General features: G+C 36.4%; 1 protein-coding gene across 3 annotated transcripts in view; it reads left to right on the top strand.

Moving 5' to 3' along the window:
- The first annotated feature begins 2,780 nt into the window (after positions 1-2,780).
- Positions 2,781-20,772, top strand: part of LOC149836682 (structural maintenance of chromosomes protein 5-like) — a 31,761-nt gene continuing 13,769 nt past the window's right edge. For all 3 annotated transcript variants that reach the window (XR_016431829.1, XM_090005524.1, XM_090005525.1), the window contains exon 1: positions 2,781-2,915. The gene's annotated coding sequence lies outside the window, so the exon portion shown is untranslated. The remainder of the gene's footprint in view (positions 2,916-20,772) is intronic.

Here is a 20,772-nt window from a genome sequence, read left to right as displayed (position 1 = left end):
GAATGCTGTCATGTGATTGGTTGGTGTAGCATATTAAGAGATCCTGTATGGACGATTGGGTTGCATTTTGTAGCTTGGCTAATTCTTGTACCATATGCAAATGAATCGATTTTGGTCTGACCTCTGATCCAAATCCATGCACCTTTTGAATATTTTTGGATCAGTTCAGACTTATATCGTCCGACTCATTTTGTATTGGGGTTGGAACTTGGATGGACTTTTCTGTCAGATTTATGTTCAGATGCGATAAAGTCCAATCTGATTTTCTTTTTTTCAACACGTAATACATGTTTTCAACCCACTCTACTAGACCCAATAATAGTATATAATATCCCGATCTGAATTCAAGTTTAGCTCATCGGATTTGTTTGAGATTTAGATTCAGGCTTCATTAACATTTGGTTTCAGATTCAGATTCAGATTCAAATCGACCATAATCCGGCCCATATCTGACCCATTTGAGCCCTTTCTTGGAAAAATATGTAGCCAAATGCCTCATTTGTTAACCCCAAGGGATCACCTGCATGATCTTAGGCTTGTGGACAGGGAGGTTTCACCCTAACCCAAGTTCAGGGCCGGCGGGCCTCTTTGATATTTGAGGCCACCGCCTAGGGCCTTAAATGAAATATATATATATATATATATAACGCTTATATTTCACATGCCGAGGGCCTCCAATAAAATATGCCGAGGGCCTCAACTTCTCTTGAGCCGCCCCTGCCCAAGTTCTAGTCCTCATGTGGCTTCTTCCTCAAACCAAGAGACTCCCTATATATTGAAGAGGGCGCTCACAGAGTTTTACACTGTCATAGCTCGGAGTAACAACCATAGATACGGCTAGGGATGTCAACTGGTCTGGTTTGGTTCGGACTCAGGTATATCAACGGGTCGGGTTTGCTTGGGATCCAGGCTAAAACTATCACAGTCAAGTCTCCGAACCTGAATGTGGTTTTGCGTAAAATAAAGGATTTTTAGCAAATTAGTCCATGCCTTATATAGCCATTTTGCAAAATAGTTTCTGTCATTTGCCATTTTACAATTTGGTCCTCTTCTTTCTCACCATTGTTACAAATTAGTCCTGTGAATAGCTGGTAGTTTGAACATGGTTAAACACTGACCATGGTTAACTGGCTACCAAAATGTTCCTAATCAACTGGTTGTTAATTTATTAAGCTTTTGCAAATTAGTCTCTACCTTATTCACATTTTGCAAATTGTTCCTCCTATACGGGCCAAACTATCAATCTGTCTGCCCTTTAACACTTACCGTGAGGAAATTTAACGGAGTTAATTTCAAGGACTGATTTGCAAAGGTTAATGAAGAGCAGGAAGTGAATTGCAAAATAGCATGGATGATTTTGCAAATCGGCTATAAAGGAGGGACCAATTTGCAAAAAAACTAAAATAAATTAAAGAAAAAAATGCCTCGTTTGTTCAAATGGACATGGCATGGGCACAGGAGCGGCATTCCAGTATGCATGTCAGTTTGTCGAACCTGGGAATCAAATGGGTCAAATCCAGGAGGATGCGGGTTTTGCAATTTTGGGTTGTTCCATATCAGACCGGATCCCACTCACCATGTATTTAGTCGTTCCGAATCCAAACCGAATGCTCTTTTCAACAGCATCACCATCACTACCATTTGATGCTCCTCAGAGATGGTGATCAACTCAAGTCTTTCCTCTTTTTAGATTATACCCAAATCAACATCTAGGTTGCTTGAAAAAACATTCCTTGACTGAACAGTATGCATGACCATGTGGTTTGTTAAAAAATAAAATAAGAATTGAATATACATAAAATAAAATAAGAAAGAGAAAAAAATAAACACACCAAATATACGTGATTTGTTTAAAGGCCTACATCCATAATAAAAAAAACTCTCACTCCTTTTTTTTCTTATTTTTTTTCACTTTATTCAATCTCCACTCAGATATTTTTATACAAGTACATTATTCAGATAAATAATTTTTATCTAAAACTAATATGAAAAATAATCAAAATGAGATAAGAATGAGTGATTGATAGATGATAATCTTGGGCACACTGCAACATGACTAGCCACTTAATTTGAAAAACAAGTTATGTTAATTCTAAAAACGGCAGAAATCAAATATATTAATAACTGATGTCCATATCTGGTTACAACCATAAATCAATTGGCTCCACCGTCCCACGCCACACACACATACAGACAAAGACCCAGCCACATGCATGCTTGCACTCTTTGTTTTCATAAGGGCCTCTTTGTTAGGGGAGGGAATCCCCTGGGCATCGTCCCCCGCTGTGGGAATCTATTTCGCATGAAATGGTGAAGCATCATGTGGCGTTTTTTACACTCCAACTCAAGAAAAGTCTATTTCATTTGAAAGAGACAATTTGGTGGGAAAGTACTTTCCCGGGGGAGGTATGAATCCATTTTAACATGAAAGCTGTTTTTTGCATTTAGTATGTGGCTCTCACCATGTATTTTTCATAAACATATTTGTTTAGCTCTTTATTAAAAAGAGACATTACTTCCTATGAAAGAGCTCTTTCGTAGGAAAGAGCTTGAAACAAATGCCCCCTCAAAAGTGTGTTTGATTCGCACGACAAATCCCACCCACGAATATCAGAGTCCTGAAACCTTGCATTGTCCAGGTGTGCGATCAAACACGGGACAAATAAGTACTAAATTTTTTGGAACCCCTTGGTCCAAATAAGGTCCAGAGTTCCGGACCCGTGAGTCGAGTCGAGGGGGCTGCGACTCACTCGTTCGGAACAAACACCCCTCACTCCCCTCGACCTTTCCCCTCTTCCTCTTTCACCCTAAGGCAACGACGATCATCGCCACCGCTGCAACTCCTCCGGCGACGCTGGTGGCCATCTCTGGAGTTGCTCGTGGCCGTCTCTGGCGTCGAGTGCTGTCTCCGACCAGTACTCTCTCTCTCTCTGCAACTCCACTATTTTTGCTAGTTTGTAGCGGGATCCTGCACAAAATTTGTATTCCAGTGAACCCTATTAATTCTCAAAGTGCTTCAATGGTTTGCTGCTACTCAGAGTAGCTTCTGAAGTTATAGATTCAGCTTATGGAAATCGTCATTTTATCTTCTTCGGTGGAACCATCTTCCCCTGGAACTATATCAACTAGATCAATAATGGATTACAGATTCAGCTTTTGGAGACCATCATAGCATCTTCGCTGAAATTATCAATGGATGAGCTGAACTTGAGAATATGCAGCTGATTTGTGTGTTTGGATGATACCATTGTCTCTCGAGTTAGGACGATGGAGAACGAAGGGGTTGTTGCCCACCAATTGTTTGCTGATCTCAGCAAACAATTTTGGTTTTACCAAAGTAGATGTTCAGTATTATGTCTTTTCTCGTATTTTTCGACGTGGTTTTCACATGTCACACATACAATAGAAAAAATTTCATATAGAGAACTTTTCATATGAGAATTTCTTTCATGTATACAGTTCTTTTCCTATGAGATTTTATCTCACTTCCAAGCGTACATAAGATGGATACAATGTGATTGATTAGTTAAGAAATTCTGATTATGAAGGTCTATGCATGATATTTGATATTATTCTGTCAAATAAGGTACATATTGTAATTTTTTACTTTTAAATTTGCTTAATTTTTCTGAATTTTATTTATTTAAAAAATGTGATTTTTTCTAAAACTATTTAAACAAAAAATATTTTTAAATAGCCCACCTCCTCTTGATTTTTATGATTTTTAATTTTTTATACATGTTGTAATGTTTTATTTTTAAAAAAAGTTCTTAATTTTTCTGAATTTTATTTATTTTGAAAAAAAATTGTGTTTTATTCTGAAATATATATTTTTAATGAAATATATTTTTAAATAGGCCAATCTCTTGTTTTTTATGATGTTTAATTTTTTTTTTGATATTTAAAATTTTCAAACTTAACAAAATCAGTTTTTAAAATAAGTTGATTCTATTCGATTAGATACACTTTGATTCAAGTCTTTTCTTTGAAAAACCAATTTGGTTGTGAATCCAAATTCAATGCACTTCAACGATAGGGAAAATGACAGGTATTGTACAACAAAAATGATGTGCACCTCAAAAACACGAAAAATTACTGTACAACAAAATTGATTTATTTTTCGAAAAAAACTATAATTTTTCAAAATCTGCTCAATGCCCAAAATTACGAATGTTCAGCATTAAAAGAACCATTTTAACCTTTGCATGAGTGAATTTCTTTATAACATGTAAAATTACTCTCAAATATGTGCCTAAGTATTACATTCAAGATCTATGACAAACTTTGTCACTAATTTTTTCACTAAGAAAGTGAAAGATTTTGAAAAAACACAAAAAAGAATAAAGAAACTAGAAAAAAATACCTTTCCAATGACACATGATTCGTTGAAAAACAACAAACATGTGTTGAGATACAACCTCAACAACGTTCTTAAAATAGAAGATGAACATGCATCGTTGTGACAATCTTGATTATTCTATGCTAATTTTTAGTGACCTAAAAAAATTCAGAAAACCAATAAAAATGCTAGACATATATTGAGGTATTAACTTTCCAATGCTACTAAGATCACCTTGATCTATTGAGTAGTGAAAAATGTCTTCTAGAAGATAGACTATTTGGTTATTTCAGTCTGTAGATCATGTTTCTTTTTCAGTTTTAGAACTAAAAACAAAAACTTTAAATGAGTTTTCAATTCTAACTCAAAACAAGAAAGTTGCGGGCCTATGTTACAGCTTTCCAACGACTATAAAAATGCAAGTTTTCAACGTCTGAATAAAAAGATACAAATATGAGAACAAAAAATATTGTATAGAAAATATACGAATTTACATTTTTTCTCTTAAATATGTAAGCTTCCTCCTTAATATAAGAATTTTCTCCTATATATATTGTGTGTGTGTATGATTTTTCTTCTAAAAATAAAAATTTTCTTCTAAATATGTGAATTTTCTCCTAAACATATAAATTTTCTCTCAAATATGTGAATTTCTTTCTAAATATGCAAATTTTTCTCCTAAATATGTGATTTTTTTTTAAATATATGATTCTCCTCCCAAATATGTGAATTTCTTCCTAAATATATGATTGTTTTTCTAAATATTTGGGAGAAAAATCACATATTTAGGAGAAAATTGCATATTTGAAAAAAATTACATATTTAGGAGAAAATTTATATATTTTGGAGAAAATCACATATTTTGGAGGAAAATGCATATTTAGGAAGAAACTTGCATATTTGGGAGAAAAATCACATATTTGGGAAGAAATTCACATATTTAGAGGGGAAATCACATATTTATGAGGAAATTTACATATTTTGAGAGGAAATTTGCTGTTTAGGAGAAAATTCACATATTTAGAAGAAAAAATCATATTTAGAAGGAAATCTACATATATATGGGAGGTATTTAGGAAGAGATTTTCATATTTAGGAAAAAATTTACATATTCATGTATTTTATGCAAAACAATATTTATTCTCAGATCTGATCCATTGTTGGAAACCGACTTGGTTATTATATAATTTTCAGATATGCCAGTTGATTTGTTCTCATTATTGTACCTTGCCTACTCTAGCCCAGTACTTAAAACTAAACTTAATATTAATAAATGGTGGTGTTAACAATTATTCATGTAAAGTAGATATAAAGAAAGTGCATGACCCTTTGGATCTATTAATGGTAATTAGTTTGAGTAGACTAGAATGGACTATATTTTGGATCTAAGTAAGTGATTCTGATATCTATAGTGAGTCAACCATTTAGATTTTTTGGCCCACATCCACAAATAAAGAAAATTGATCCAGATACATGTAATTTTTCAAAATCAGAGTTAACTTGCATAACTCCGCCTGTGTATAACTGTTTAGTTATACACTGCCGGTCCCAAGCCCGGATAAATGAGGAGGGTTGCGGTAGGCCAGTGACAGCCAGCATAAAAACTTAGTCATACCCTATGAATATGAACCAATATGAGAATTTCGTTGGGGCGTTCCCTACTGAGCGACGCGTTGTACTCTCTAGGCCCGAAGGCAGTGATAAATGTGCAAGGGTTACTAGGTCGTCGCCCAGAAGCGACGCGTCACACCGGCGCCTGGGTGTGGTGTCAAATAGGCAAGGGTTCCCTCACTTTGTTGGACGGGTGGAGGTAAAGAAGTTAGTCTAAGACCATAAAATTAGGTTAGCCACTTGGAACATAGGGTCTTTAACTGGTAAGTTGGTAGAGTTAGTAGATGTTATATGTAGGAGAAAAATTGATATTTTATGTCTACAAGAGACCAAATGGGTAGGTGAGAAAGAAAAAGTGATAGAACCTTGGGGATATAAGATTTGGTATACAGGAATAAATAAGAATAGGAATGGAGTAGGGATTGTTATGAGTCGTGAGTTTATAGATAATGTAGTTGAGGTTCGTAGGAAGGGTGATAGGATTTTACTTATTAAATTAGTATTAGGTATGGATATTATTAGTATTATTAGTGTTTATGCACCTTAAGTAGGTTTAAATGATTCCATAGAGCGTCAATTTTGGGAAGATTTAGATGGGGTAGTACAAGGGATATCTTATGGAGAAAGGCTTTTCATCGGCGGTGACCTTAATGGGCATGTAGGCATTAGAAGGGATGAATTTGAGAGTATCTATGGAGGTTATGGTATAGGAGAAAGAAACGAAAGTGGAGAAAGGATTTTAGATTTTGGTTTGTCCTATGATATGATCTTAGCAAACACTTGGTTTAGGAAGATGGAGTCTCACCTAGTAACATTTAAAAGTGGGGTTAATACGAGTCAGATAAATTTTTTTCCTACTTAGAAAGAGAGATAGGGGTTGTTGCATCGATTGTAAGGTTATACCGAGAGAAAGTGTAGCTACATAACATAGAGTCTTAATTTTAGATCTTAGAATTAGACAATGCCGCAAAAGGGATAGACATGGGATATATCCTAGAATTAAGTGGTGGGCATTGAAAGGAGCTAAACAAGGAATGTTTGTAGAGCAGGTAGTTAAAGAAGTTGATTGGTGTCTCGAGGAGGATTCAGAATCAATGCGGAATAAGATAGCGGATGGCATAAGAAAAGTGGCTAAGGAGGTATTGGGTGAGTCTAAAGGCGGTGCACCACTAGGTAAGGATACATCATGGTGGAACGAGGATGTCAAATTAGCTATTAAGGTTAAAAGAGAGTGTTATAGAAATCTAAGTAAGAGTCGTGATAATGAGAATTTGGAGAAGTATATGATAGCAAAGAAGGAAGCTAAAAAAGTAGTTCAAAACGCGAGGGCTAAGGTATATAAGGAGGTTTATGACAAGTTGGATATCAAAGAAGGCGAGAAGGATATTTATAGGCTTGCAAAGATGAGAGATAGGAAATCGAGGGATTTGGGTATGGTTAGATGAAACGCAAAGGGTTTTAGACAAAGATGAGGAGATTAAGGAGAGATGGAAAGATTATTTTGATAAGCTATTTAATGAAAGTCATGCTCAAGATCTTGGAGACTTCTCCATTCCTTTTCATGAGATAAATCGTGACTTCATGCGCAAGATTCAAAAGAAAGAAATTGCAGAGGCTTTGAAGAAAATGAAATCAAGAAGGGCAGTTGGCCGAGATGGTATACCTATTGAGGCTTGGAAATGTTTGGGAGAGAAAGGTTTAGAATGGTTGACAAATCTTTTTAACATGATTTGGCGAACAAATAAGATGCCTAATGAGTGGAGGAAGAGTACTTTGGTGCCTCTATATAAGAATAAGGGTGATATACAAGATTGCACAAACTATCGTGGTATAAAACTCATGAGTCATACTATGAAACTTTGGGAGAGGGTGATTGAGTCTAGGTTGAGGAAGGTTGTCATGATATCGGAGAATCAATTTGGTTTTATGCCTGAAAGATCAACTATGGAAGTTATACATCTTCTTAGATAACTTATTGAAAGATATAGAGAGAGGAATAAAGATTTGCATATGGTTTTTATTGACTTAGAGAAGGCATACGATAGAGTACCTAGGGACGTTCTCTGGTGGACAATGATAAAGAAAGGTGTTTCTCTCAAGTACATTAGTATAATTAAAGATATGTATGGAGGAGTAGTAACCAATGTCCGCACTTGTGGAGGGGTGACAACCAATTTTCCGCTAACGGTTGGGTTACATCAAGGATCTGCTTTAAGCCCTTTCCTATTTGCGATAGTGATGGATGAGCTTACGAGATCAATTCAAGAAAATGTACCATGGTGTATGTTGTTTGCTGATGATATTGTTTTGATTGATGAGTCTAGAGCTGGGGTTAATTCTAAGTTAGAATTATGGAGACAGACATTGGAAGCTAGAGGTTTTAAGTTGAGTAAGAGTAAGACTGAATATATGGAATGTCGGTTTAGTAAGCAACGAAGTAGTGATGAGAGTGTAGTGAAGCTTGGTGAGCAAGAAATACCGCTGAATGATTATTTCAAATATTTGGGATCCATCTTTCAAAAGTATGGAGAAATTGATGGAGATGTAAATCATAGGATAAAGGTTGGGTGGATGAAATGGAAAAGTGCAACTGGAGTGCTGTGCGATCGTAGAATGCCATTGCAGTTGAAGGGAAAGTTTTATAGGACGACTATTAGACCCGCTTTACTATATGGTACGGAATGTTGGGCTGCCAAGGGACATCATATTCAAAAAATGAGTGTAGCTGAGATGCGGATGCTTAGATGGATGTGTGGAAATACAATAAAAGATAAGATTCGGAACGAGGAGATACGTAAGAAGGTAGACGTTGCACTCATTGAAAATAAGATGAGAGAGAATCGTTTACGGTGGTTTGGACATATTCAGCAAAGGCCTAATGATACTCCAGTTAGAAGGATGGAGAAATGGGAAAATATATTAGTTAAAAGAGGTTGGGGTAGGCCTAGGAAGACTTGGATGGAGATGATAGGAAAGGATATGAATGCTTTGAACCTCACCGAGGACATGGCATTGGATAGAAATGATTGGAGGAAAAGGATTCATGTGGAAGACCCAAAATGAATTTCTTTTTTGGTTCATATCGCCGACCCCAATTGTTTTGGGATGAAGGCGTAGTTGTTGTTGTTGTTAGAATTAGACAATGCCCCAAAGGGGATAGATATAGGATATATCCTAGAATTAAGTGGTGGGCACTGAAAGGAGCTAAAAAGGAATGTTTGTAGAGCAAGTAGTTAAGGAAGTTGATTGGTGTCTCAAGGAGGATTTAGAATCAATATGGAATAAGATAGCGGGTGGCATGAGAAAGGTGGCTAAGGAGGTATTGGGTGAGTCTAAAGGCGGTGCACTACTAGGTAAGGATACATCATGGTGGAACGAGGATGTCAAATTAGCTATTAAGGTTAAAAGAGAGTGTTATAAAAATCTAAGAGTCGTGATAATGAGAATTTGGAGAAGTATATGATAGCAAAGAAGGAAGCTAAAAAAGTAGTTAGAAACGCGAGGGCTAAGGTATATAAGGAGGTTTATGACAAGTTGGATACCAAAGAAGGCGAGAAGGATATTTATAGGCTTGCAAAGATGAGAGATAGGAAATCGAGGGATTTGGGTATGGCTAGATGTATCAAAGATGAAACGCAAAGGGTTTTAGTCAAGGATGAGGAGATTAAGGAGAGATGGAAAGATTATTTTGATAAGCTATTTAATGAAAGTCGTGCTTAAGATCTTGGAGACTTCTCCATTCCTTTTCATGAGATAAATCGTGACTTCATGCGCAAGATTCAAAAGAAAGAAATTGCAGAGGCTTTGAAGAAAATGAAATCAAGAAGGGCAGTTGGCCCAGATGGTATACCTATCGAGGCTTTGAAATGCTGGGGAGAGAAAGGTTTAGAATGGTTGACAAATCTTTTTAACAAGATTTGGCGGACAAATAAGATGCCTAATGAGTGGAGGAAGAGTACTTTGGTGCCTCTATATAAGAATAAGGGTGATATACAAGATTGCACAAACTATCATGGTATAAAACTCATGAGTCATACTATGAAACTTTAGGAGAGGGTGATTGAGTCTAGGTTGAGGAAAGTTGTCATGATATCGGAGAATCAATTTGGTTTTATGCCTGGAAGATCAACTATGGAAGCTATACATCTTCTTAGACAACTGTGAACACCCCAAATTTTCCAAAAAATTCCAAAAATTCCTTCTTTGTCCCTGACCTCCGTCATCTGAATAATTGGGTCAATTTTTAACAAAAATTCCATTCATTTCTCGGATTCACTGGAATCCAGACTCAATTTTCTTTATTCTGATCCAAATCAGATATCCGGATCCAATTCTGGTCCCGGATCTCTTATTTTCAATTCTTGAATGTTATCTTATGTTTCTGTCTAGATCCAATCATAATCTGAGATTCAAACTCAAATCTAGGGTCCAGATCCATTTTGAGGTCAATTTTCTGAAACAAATACTGCATTTTCATAAAAACCTCATTTTAGAAAAATTTTAAAATCTTAAAACGAAAATTTTGTAAAAATGCTTCAAAGACCTCATTTGGGTCCCGCTTCCCTAAAATTTCCTTGCATTTTTTTTAGAACTTCTCTCAGAAACATAAAGAAAGCATTTTTTTTTTAGGAAAATAGTTTTTTCTTTTTTGAAAAACATTAAAAACATAAAATTCTCTTTTGGAAAATTTCATAAAAAATGTTGGACCTCCATTGAAAATAAGTCTAACGGCTTTTTCGTTACGAAGAAAACCGCAGAGGCCCTCCCTCCTTCTCGATCCTTCCAGCTCTTCTATAAGAAGAGGCATCTAGGCCTCTTCTCGGGGACCGCCTTTCACCCCTCCATCCCGATCTCTCCTCTCCTCCTCTTCTTCTTCAGTAATAAAGGACCTCCACGGTAGAAGAAAAGCCTCAGTTCCTCCTTCAGAATTCCGGCATAAATCACGGTAGGTACTCCCTCTCCTCTTTACATCATTTCTCTGGTTTATTTCTTTTCTTTTCCTTTTCTTTTCTTCTCCTTTTTATTATAGTCGTTTCCATTAAAGCATCCCTGATAACAGCGAATTGTCCATAGCAATATCGCTCTGCCCGTATGCAAGATCAAACGGAATATCAGATTCCAACAATCGTCCCTCTTAAAAAACAAAAAGAGAGTTGCTTATGAATTCCCCTCGATTGATTGGTATTCTTTTTGCATAATTTGCCTTGGTTTGTCTTGTTTATCAGTTTTCGGCATCTCTCTGTAATGAAGTGCCAAATGAAAAGAGCAACGTCTCCAAGCGAAAGCACGGAAGCACGCACATACACAAGATGCCACTAAAGGGCAAAATAAACCACAAAAGTGGTCAAGCACAAAAAGAAGATAAAAAATATATCTCACTTCATAGAATGCTTCAAGAGAAGCTTAGCAAATACATGGGGCTGAGCCCCTTATTTATACACAGCAAGGGACCCAAGGAGGGGCTCCCATAGAGTCGTTGGAGCCCCTCCAACGGTCATATTTATGACCGTTGGAGGGGTCCAACGACTCTATGTGGACCCCTCTCAAGTGAATAAAAACAAAAAAGAAAAAAGCAAAAAAAAGGAAAAAGAAAAGGTGAAAAGCATATCAAAGATATGCGTGTACAGGGTGAAATTACAGAAATACCCCTATCGGGTTTTACAAAATAAATATATATATATTTATATATATAGATAGACACATAGACATATATATATTATATATATGTGTATGTGTCGTAATCTATGTATATAGATATATATATATATATAAATATACATCATATTTTAACACCCCCCCTCAAACACATGGTGAGATCACCGAGAGTTTGCTAAGGAGGAAGTAGAAGCGAGGCGAAGGCAAAGCTTTGGTGAAGAAGTCCGCCAACTGATATTCGGTAGGAACATATGGAAGTTGAATGGTGCCTCGTAAAAACTCGTCTCGAACATAATGACAGTCCATCTCAATATGCTTCGTTCGTTCGTGAAAAGTGTGATTGCTAGCGATATAAATGGAGCTCTTGTTGTCACAGAATAGCTTTGAGGGAGTTGAGAATGAGACACCCATATCTTTAAGTAAGCTTCTTAACCATATAATCTCAGTTGTGGTAGTGGCCATCGCCCGATATTCGGCTTCAGTAGATGAGAGAGAAACTTTACGCTGCTTTTTACACCTCCAGGAGATAAGTGACTCCCCAAGAAACACACAATAACCTGTGTTCGAAATACGATCATCGGGGTTACCCCCCCAATCAGAGTCAGTATACGCAAGTAAAGTAAGAGGTGAAGAAGAGGATAAGAATACTCCCTTAGTTATGGAATCTTTTAGATATCTGATAATCCTCATTATTGCTGCCATGTGAGTGGTGGTAGGAGCAGTCTGAAATTGGCTTGCACTATGAACAACATGGGAAATGTCAGGCCTGGTAATAGATAAATATGTTAAGGATCCAATCAATTGACGATAAGGCGTGGGATCTGCTAAAGGAGTGTCATCATTGGCTCTCATCTTGGCATTGATCACTTCTGGAGTCTCCACCCTTTTGTCATCTGTTAGCCCAGACCTAGCAATAATATCAGAGGCAAGCTTCATCTGAGATAGGACATACCCCTTGGGGGAGTATGCAACTTCAATTCCTAAGAAATACCTCAAAAAACCCAGATCAGACATATCAAAATTTTTCTTAAGAATATTTTTAATAAGATCAATACCTTTCTTATCATTACCTGTGATAATCATATCATCAACATATAATAACAAAATGGTTATGTATTCATTAGAGGATTTAACAAACAAAGCAGTATCAGTGTAACATGAGGAGAAACCATTATCAAGAACTACTTTGCTAAAAAGATCATACCAAGCTTTTGGCGCTTGTTTTAACCCATAAAGAGCTTTGTTTAATTTTAGAATATTGCCTTTCCCAATTTCAAGACCCAGCGGAGGATCCATAAGAACTTCTTCACATAAAGTTCCATTTAAGAAAGCATTTTTAACATCAAGTTGGTATATAGGCCATTGTTTGATGGATGCTAAGGCAATTAAGGTTCGTACACTAGTCATTCTGGCCACGGGAGCAAAGGTTTCTTCATAATCAATCCTATATTCTTGGGCATAGCCTTTTGCTACCAAACGAGCTTTGTATCTTTCAAGAGACCCATCACATTTAGTTTTGACTTTATATACCCATCTACACCCAATTGCCTTCTTCCCTAAAGGTTGAGGAATAATGCTCCAGGTTTGGGCCTTGTTAAGAGCCTCTAATTCGATTTTCATGGCTTCAATCCAATGTGGGTGATCTTTAGCTTCCTTAAAAGAGGAAGGTTCGTGATACGAATGTATTAACATAAGACAAGTCCTATAATTCGGAGAAAAAGATTCATAGGACACAAACTTTTGTGGTGGCCTACTGGTACGAGAAGATCTCCTAGGTAGATGGTTGTCAGTAGATTCTTCTAAAGAAAAGTCTTGAGAGTATCTGTCAATAGCAGGTTGATGTTCATTTCCTATCCGTCGGGTATAGACATTTATATCATTAAGGTTTTCATTTTGGGAGGTATTATCATGTTGTTGTATATCATTATAATGTGAAATCCCATCACAACTAGTATCACAAGAAATAGCCTCAGGAGACTCAATTCTAGGAGCTAAGTCAAATAGAAAAGAATAATCGATGTCTTCCTTAGATGTGTGGATATCGAAACCATTTTGTTCTTCAATAAAGTTTACATTTCTCGACACATATAATTTATTGTTTCGAATATCATAACATCTATAGCCTTTTTGATTCTCACCATAGCCAATGAACACACATTCAATAGCTTTAGGTGACAACTTATCTTGTCCTAGACTAAGTACAAAACATTTGCATCCAAAGATTCTTAGTCTATTAAAATCGGGAGTAATTTTAAATAATTTTTCAAAGGGCGAAACATTTTTCAAAGAGGAAGAGGGCATACGATTCACAAGATATGTTGCGGTAAGAAGAGCTTCGGCCCAAAAGTTTTTAGGAACACATTTAGACACAAGAAGAGTTCTTGTGGTTTCAATTAAATGCCTATGTTTCCTTTCCGCAAGACCATTTTGTTGCGGAGTTTTAGGACAAGATCGTTGGTGCAAAATTCCATTTGTTTTAAAATAATTTTGGAAGTCTTTAGACATGTATTCTCCTCCGGAGTCGGATCTAAAAATGGCTATATTGTGTTGGAATTGGTTTTGAACAAGAGCGTGAAACTCTTTAAAATTGGTGAAGACATCGGATTTATTCTTGATAATATAAACCCATGTGTATCTAGTAAAATCATCAATAAAAGAAACATAGTAAGAGAAGCCTTCTTTGGACATAACGGGTGCCGGTCCCCATACATCGGAATGCACAAGTTCAAAAGGCCTTTTTGACACAAAATTGCTATGAGAATATGGAAGAGAGTGAATTTTCCCAAGAATACAATCATTGCATGTAAAAGTATTTGTATTACAAAATTTTTCCAAAAATGGAAAAAGGTACAATTTAGAAATACTAGGGTGCCCAAGTCTCCTATGCCAAGTCTCAATATCTTTGGATTGAACATGATTACAAAATGATTTGGATGGCAAAGACAAAAAATCCATATAGTAAAGGTCCCCTCTTCTATGGCCTTGCCCAATCCGCTTCCCGGACCGGAGATCCTGCACATAGCAATGGGTTGGTGAAAAAGAGACATTACATTCAAAATCAGTAATTTGAGAGACGGAGAAAAGATTTAGATTAAGTTTTGGGATGATTCGGATTTTGGGAACAAAAATTTCTTTGTTTTGGTCATAAATTTTCTCAAGGTTTCCAATACCCTCAACATTTAAAGAAGTTCCATCGACGGTGGATACATATGATTTAAATTTATTGAGACTTGGTTTTGACAAAAGTGATGCATTTGGAGTCATATGGAAAGAGGCACCCGAATCAAGAATCCAAGAAGACATACCTGGGAATGAAGAAATGGCGGCACCGGAAGTGGTAGGTGAGGATGATGATGTAGAGGCGTTCATCTTCATAAATTGTTGAAGAGTTTCGGTTAGATGAGCGATGGAATCCTTTATGTCACCATCCTTCTTTGAATCTTCATTGATGATTGGAGGAGTTTCTCCCACGGAAGCTACCTTCTTCTTGAATTTAGGGCAATCGGGACGAATATGGCCCGGTTCATTACAATTATGACAAATGATTTTCCTTCCTCCACCATTATTCTTCCAAAAATGTGGTGGTTTATATGATCTTACATTGTTGCCGGGTCTAGACACGGCATGTACTTCATCAACATCCCTTTTCAAGGCCAAACGGGTTTCTTCTTGACATAAATCGGCCAAAATATCGCTTAGAGGAGTAGAGACTCTATGAAGTAGAGATCCTCTAAGTTGTTCAAATTCGGGACGAAGCACATGAATAAATTGAAAGAACCTCTCTTTTTCCATTTGCTCTTGTCTCATAGCAATAGCACTTCCTTCCCATTGCGGTTCGAGAAGGACAAGTTCATCCCATAAAGAGGATAGGGCACTATAATAGTCCCTAATGCTCATATCACCTTGCTTGGTAGCTCTTACCTTTTCTTGAAGAAAAAAGTGCCTAGCAAGGTCTCTTTGAGTGTACATACCTTTCATGAAAAACCATGCTTCATTAGCCTTCTTGAATTTTGCAAGATTTGCACAAATCTTCAATTCGACGTTATTCATGAACCATGCCAAGATTTTAGCATGTTCACTTTCCCAATCTTCCATTTTAGAAGAGTAATCAAGAATAGCCTTTTCTTTTTCTTCTTCATTCAAGGCTTTTTCTTCACCTCCTTCAAATTTAGTTAACTTTAGTTGTGGTTCCGGAATGGTTCCACATACATAACCCCAAAGCCTTTTACCTTTGAGATTATTCTCCATAGCGGCCGCCCACATGCGATAATTGGTCCCATCCAATTTGAATGAGAGATCGATTTTTGCATCTTTGTTGGCCATTAGAAAAAAAATTTATAAGACAAGAGAGTGGAGAGGTATTACTTGTCAATGGAGGATCCAATGAAGTCTTCTTAGCCAAGGCACTGATACCATGCAATGAAGTGCCAAATGAAAAGAGCAACGTCTCCAAGCGAAAGCACGGAAGCACGCACATACACAAGATGCCACTAAAGGGCAAAATAAACCACAAAAGTGGTCAAGCACAAAAAGAAGATAAAAAATATATCTCACTTCATAGAATGCTTCAAGAGAAGCTTAGCAAATACATGGGGCTGAGCCCCTTATTTATACACAGCAAGGGACCCAAGGAGGGGCTCCCATAGAGTCGTTGGAGCCCCTCCAACGACTCTATGTGGACCCCTCTCAAGTGAATAAAAACAAAAAAGAAAAAAGCAAAAAAAAAGGAAAAAGAATAAAGAAAAAAGAAAAGGAGAAAAGCATATCAAAGATATGCGTGTACAAGGTGAAATTACAGAAATACCCCTATCGGGTTTTACAAAATAAATATATATATATAAATATACATCATATTTTAACACTCTCTCCCTTGCTGGCTTAATCGCCATTTCCTTTTTTTTTTCTTTTTTTTTCGTTCTCTATAAACCTTTGAGATTACCCTTCATTGTTTCGACAGTGCAATTTTGTTTTATAAATGTACACATTCTTAGGTTTAAATAACATACAGCAGAAAATGAGTGAAACACAGAGCAGAAAATGAGTGATGTCCGACAGTGCTAAGAGGAGGAGAGATGCACAATAAATGAGAAACTTCATTAGAAAGAAACGAAAGTGAGAGAGTTACATATTTTACATGACTGAAATACCCTTAACAACTTAAACAGACCCTACTTAGACCCAAAGTTGTCAGTAAGCGAGCTTCCCAATTAAAATGGTTGCTTCCCTGCCTCTGTGTTTTGGAAGCATCTCGTTTTGCTCTTTCAAAATGCATTTTTGGAAAGCACGCTTTCCCATGTTCTAACTGTTTTTGATAGCCCTGCTTAGACCAATGCATTTAAATTTGGACTGATTTGTCCATCACTTGCAAGACTATTTGATTCTAGTGTACAACATTATAATACATGAATATCCTATGTCACATGGGTGCGGGTGCAGGTGCGACACTTCCAAAAAACCCCGTTGCGGGGGTGCGGCAGGGGCAAAAATGTAAAAAAAATTATATATATATATATATATATATATAATTTTGAAGTTTTAACAGTTTAACATTTAACAGTTAACATTGTTATAATATCATTCATCATGCATGCAATATATCAACCTAAATATCAAATTATCAATCAAATAAGTAAAGCAATTACATAAATCAACCTAAAAATCAATCAAATAAACAAAGCATAAAAGAACTAAATTACATACCAAAGTATATCCTGATGAAGTAATGGATGTTAATAATTTTCTTCTTCATCATCAAATACATCATTAGAAGGAATACTGGGCTCAGCTAAATCCTTGTTTGTTATATTGAAATCATGCTCTCCCTCAAAGTTACACTCTTCTGGGTTTACATCCCAAAATTTGGATGTTTCTTGTCTGCGTTACAAACTTAATTTGAAAATGTTAAATACAATACAAGTATATTTAAATAAAAACTAAGAAATAATAAAAAAACTAAGAGAGCAAATTAGTACATGTATTCATCATTGGTTCGCGAAAGTAATCGAAGATTTGAATGAACATATACTAAATCCTCTACACGCTTGCTGGTGAGTTTGTTTCTCTTCATGTTGTGGATTTGAGAATATGTGCTCCAATTTCTTTCACAATAAGATGAACTAGCAGGATTCGATAACAATCTTAATGGAAGATGTTGAAGAAGAGGTGTTTCTGATCCAAATGTTGACCACCATGTGATAGGATCTATATTATCTTCTTCTCTCGCGAATAATGTCGGTCTATATAATCTCGAAGATGAAAATTTTTCAAGCTCTTGTGTGACTTGATGTAGAAGATATGCTTTTGTAAAAAGTCGTCATACACATATTTCTATGTCTTGATAACTCTGGGTCTAAATTTGGAGGGACACGACCAATACCACCAGCCCACCACTTATTTGCATAATATTTTGGATTAAGAGAATGTTGTAATGAAGTATGTGGAAGAATCCAAGAATGCCAATACATTCACTATGTCCAACACGGACAAACGAAACAAGCATAAGAGAGAAAATCCACCAAGGGATATACGAAGGGCCTTATAACAAGGCTACACACATAAAAGGAATATCCCTTTTATTGAAGAGGAGCTCTCTAAAAACAATACAAGATACAAGGGGGTTCCCCCTATTTATAAGCAAAGGGAGACCAAAGGGGGCTCCCAATAGAGTCGTTGGGAGCCCCCAACGGTCACAGTTGTGACCGTTGGGGGCCCCAACGACTCCATTGTGGGGCCCCTTTGATATCCCAAAAAACATTCTAAAAAATAAAAAAACAAAAAATAAAAAACAGAAAAATAAAAGAAATAAAACAAGTACCCCTATTGGGTACATGTGAAAAGACCATAATACCCCTATCGGGTATTATGGTGAATACATCTATATTTATATATATATATAGATGTATTATTACATATGTCTTAACACCCCCCCTTAAACTTTACGGGGAGATGATCGAAAGTTTGCCAAGGAACAAGAAGCGAGGAGCAGGAAGTGCTTTGGTAAAGAAATCTGCAAGTTGATATTCCGAAGTGACATATGGCAGTGTAACTGTCCCACAAAGATATTCATCACGAACATAGTGACAGTCCATTTCAATATGTTTAGTCCTCTCATGAAAAGTGTGGTTGCTGGCAATATAGATTGCACTTTTGTTGTCGCAATAAAGCTTCGAAGCACCGGTAATTTCAACTCCCATATCTTGAAGAAGACTTCGAAGCCACACAAGCTCCATTGTAGTAGTTGTCATAGCCTTGTATTCTGCTTCAGTAGAAGATAATGAAACTTTCTGTTGTTTTTTGCATCTCCAAGCAATTAGCGAATCTCCTAAGAAAACACAAAAGCCAGTAGTTGAGACTCGATCATTTGGGTTTCCTCCCCAGTCAGCATCAGTATAAGCGAGTAAATCTAAGGAAGAGAGTGAGGATAGGAATAGCCCTTTAGTCAAAGTATTTTTGATGTAGCGAATGATCCGAAGTACAACACTCATATGCACAGATGTAGGGGCATGCTGAAATTGGCTTGCAGAGTGCACAACATGAGCAATATCAGGCCTGGTGATAGTCAGATAGGTGAGGGAGCCAATGAGTTGCCTGTAGGGCGTAGGATCATCCAGCAGAACTCCATCCTCCAGTCGTAGTTTAGCATTGATAACCTCGGGAGTCTCTACCTTTTTGTCATCTGAAATCCCAGATTTGGAACATATGTCTGCAGCAAGCTTCATCTGTGACAAAATATACCCTCGAGGAGAGTATGTTACTTCTATACCAAGAAAGTACCTGAGAAAACCCAAATCAGACATATCAAAATTATGTTTTAACATATTTTTAGCATTAAGAATACCACTTTCATCATTGCCAGTGATGATCATATCATCAACATAAAGCAGAAGGATGATGATACTATTACCTGCACGTTTAACAAAAAGAGCAGTGTCAGTATAACATGAACGAAATCCCAATTGTAACATGATAGTACTAAATCTATCATAGCAAGCCTTAGGGGCTTGTTTAAGGCTATATAAAGCTTTTAATAATCGAAGAGTTTGACCTTGGTTAACACTGATTCCCGGCGGAGGGTCCATATATACTTCTTCATTCAACTGACCATTAAGAAAGACATTTTTAACATCTAATTGAAATATAGGCCATTTTTTAGATGATGCTACAATAATTAGAGTTCTAACGCTTGTCATGCGAGCCACGAGGGCAAAAGTCTCATCATAATCGATGCCATATTCTTGTGAATATCCCTTAGCAACTAATCTAGCTTTATAACGTTCTAGGGAACCATCACTTTTTGTTTTGACTTTATAGACCCACCGACATCCTATAACTTTTTTATTTGGAGGAAGTTGAACTATTTCCCAAGTTTTAGCCTTATTTAAAGCATCTAGTTCAACTTTCATTGCTTCAACCCAATGAAGAATATTTTTTGCTTGATTATAATAGGAAGGTTCATAGTAAGAATGCAAGGCTATTAGACAAGCTCTATAGTTAGGTGAGAGAGTTTCATATGAGACAAACCTATTAGGTGGAATTGATTCTCTAGAAGATCGTCTAAGGGAGGATTCTTCTAGGGGTTCATTAAGCCGCAAGAATTTTTCTAAAGCACTAATAGGTTGTGCTTCCTCACGCCGAGTGTATACTTGGAGATTGTCACCATTAGTTGGTGATACATCATTATCATGAGAATCATTATTATGAGTATTTTCTAAAAATTCTGGATGACTCAAAGAGTCATCATTTGAATCTTCTAAAAGATCATTGATAAACATATAATCAATTTCATTTGGTTTTTTCAATATTTCAAATCAATTTTCATCTTCTAAAAAGGTCACATCTTTGGAGACAAATAACTTATTGCTTTTATAGTCAAAGCATCTATAGCCCTTTTGATTTTCACCATATCCTAAAAATACGCATTCTATTGCTTTAGGTGACAATTTATCTCTTTTATGTAAAAGAACAAAGCATTTACGCCCAAAAATACGAAGACGATTGTAATCGGGTGTCATATTGAAAAGCTTTTCATAAGGAGAGATATTGTTCAATTTTGAAGATGGCATTCTATTGATTAAGTAGGTGGAGGTTAACACGGCTTCGGCCCAAAAACTTTTAGGAACATTTTTAGAAATGAGTAATGATCTAGTGGTTTCTAAAATATGTCTATG

This window comes from Nuphar pumila, chromosome 5, assembly GCF_984573655.1.
Source record: "Nuphar pumila chromosome 5, dmNupPumi1.hap1.1, whole genome shotgun sequence".
In the NCBI taxonomy this organism is placed as follows: domain Eukaryota; kingdom Viridiplantae; phylum Streptophyta; class Magnoliopsida; order Nymphaeales; family Nymphaeaceae; genus Nuphar; species Nuphar pumila.
Note: the sequence above shows the minus strand (reverse complement) of the source record. Positions and strands in the feature narration are given on the sequence as shown.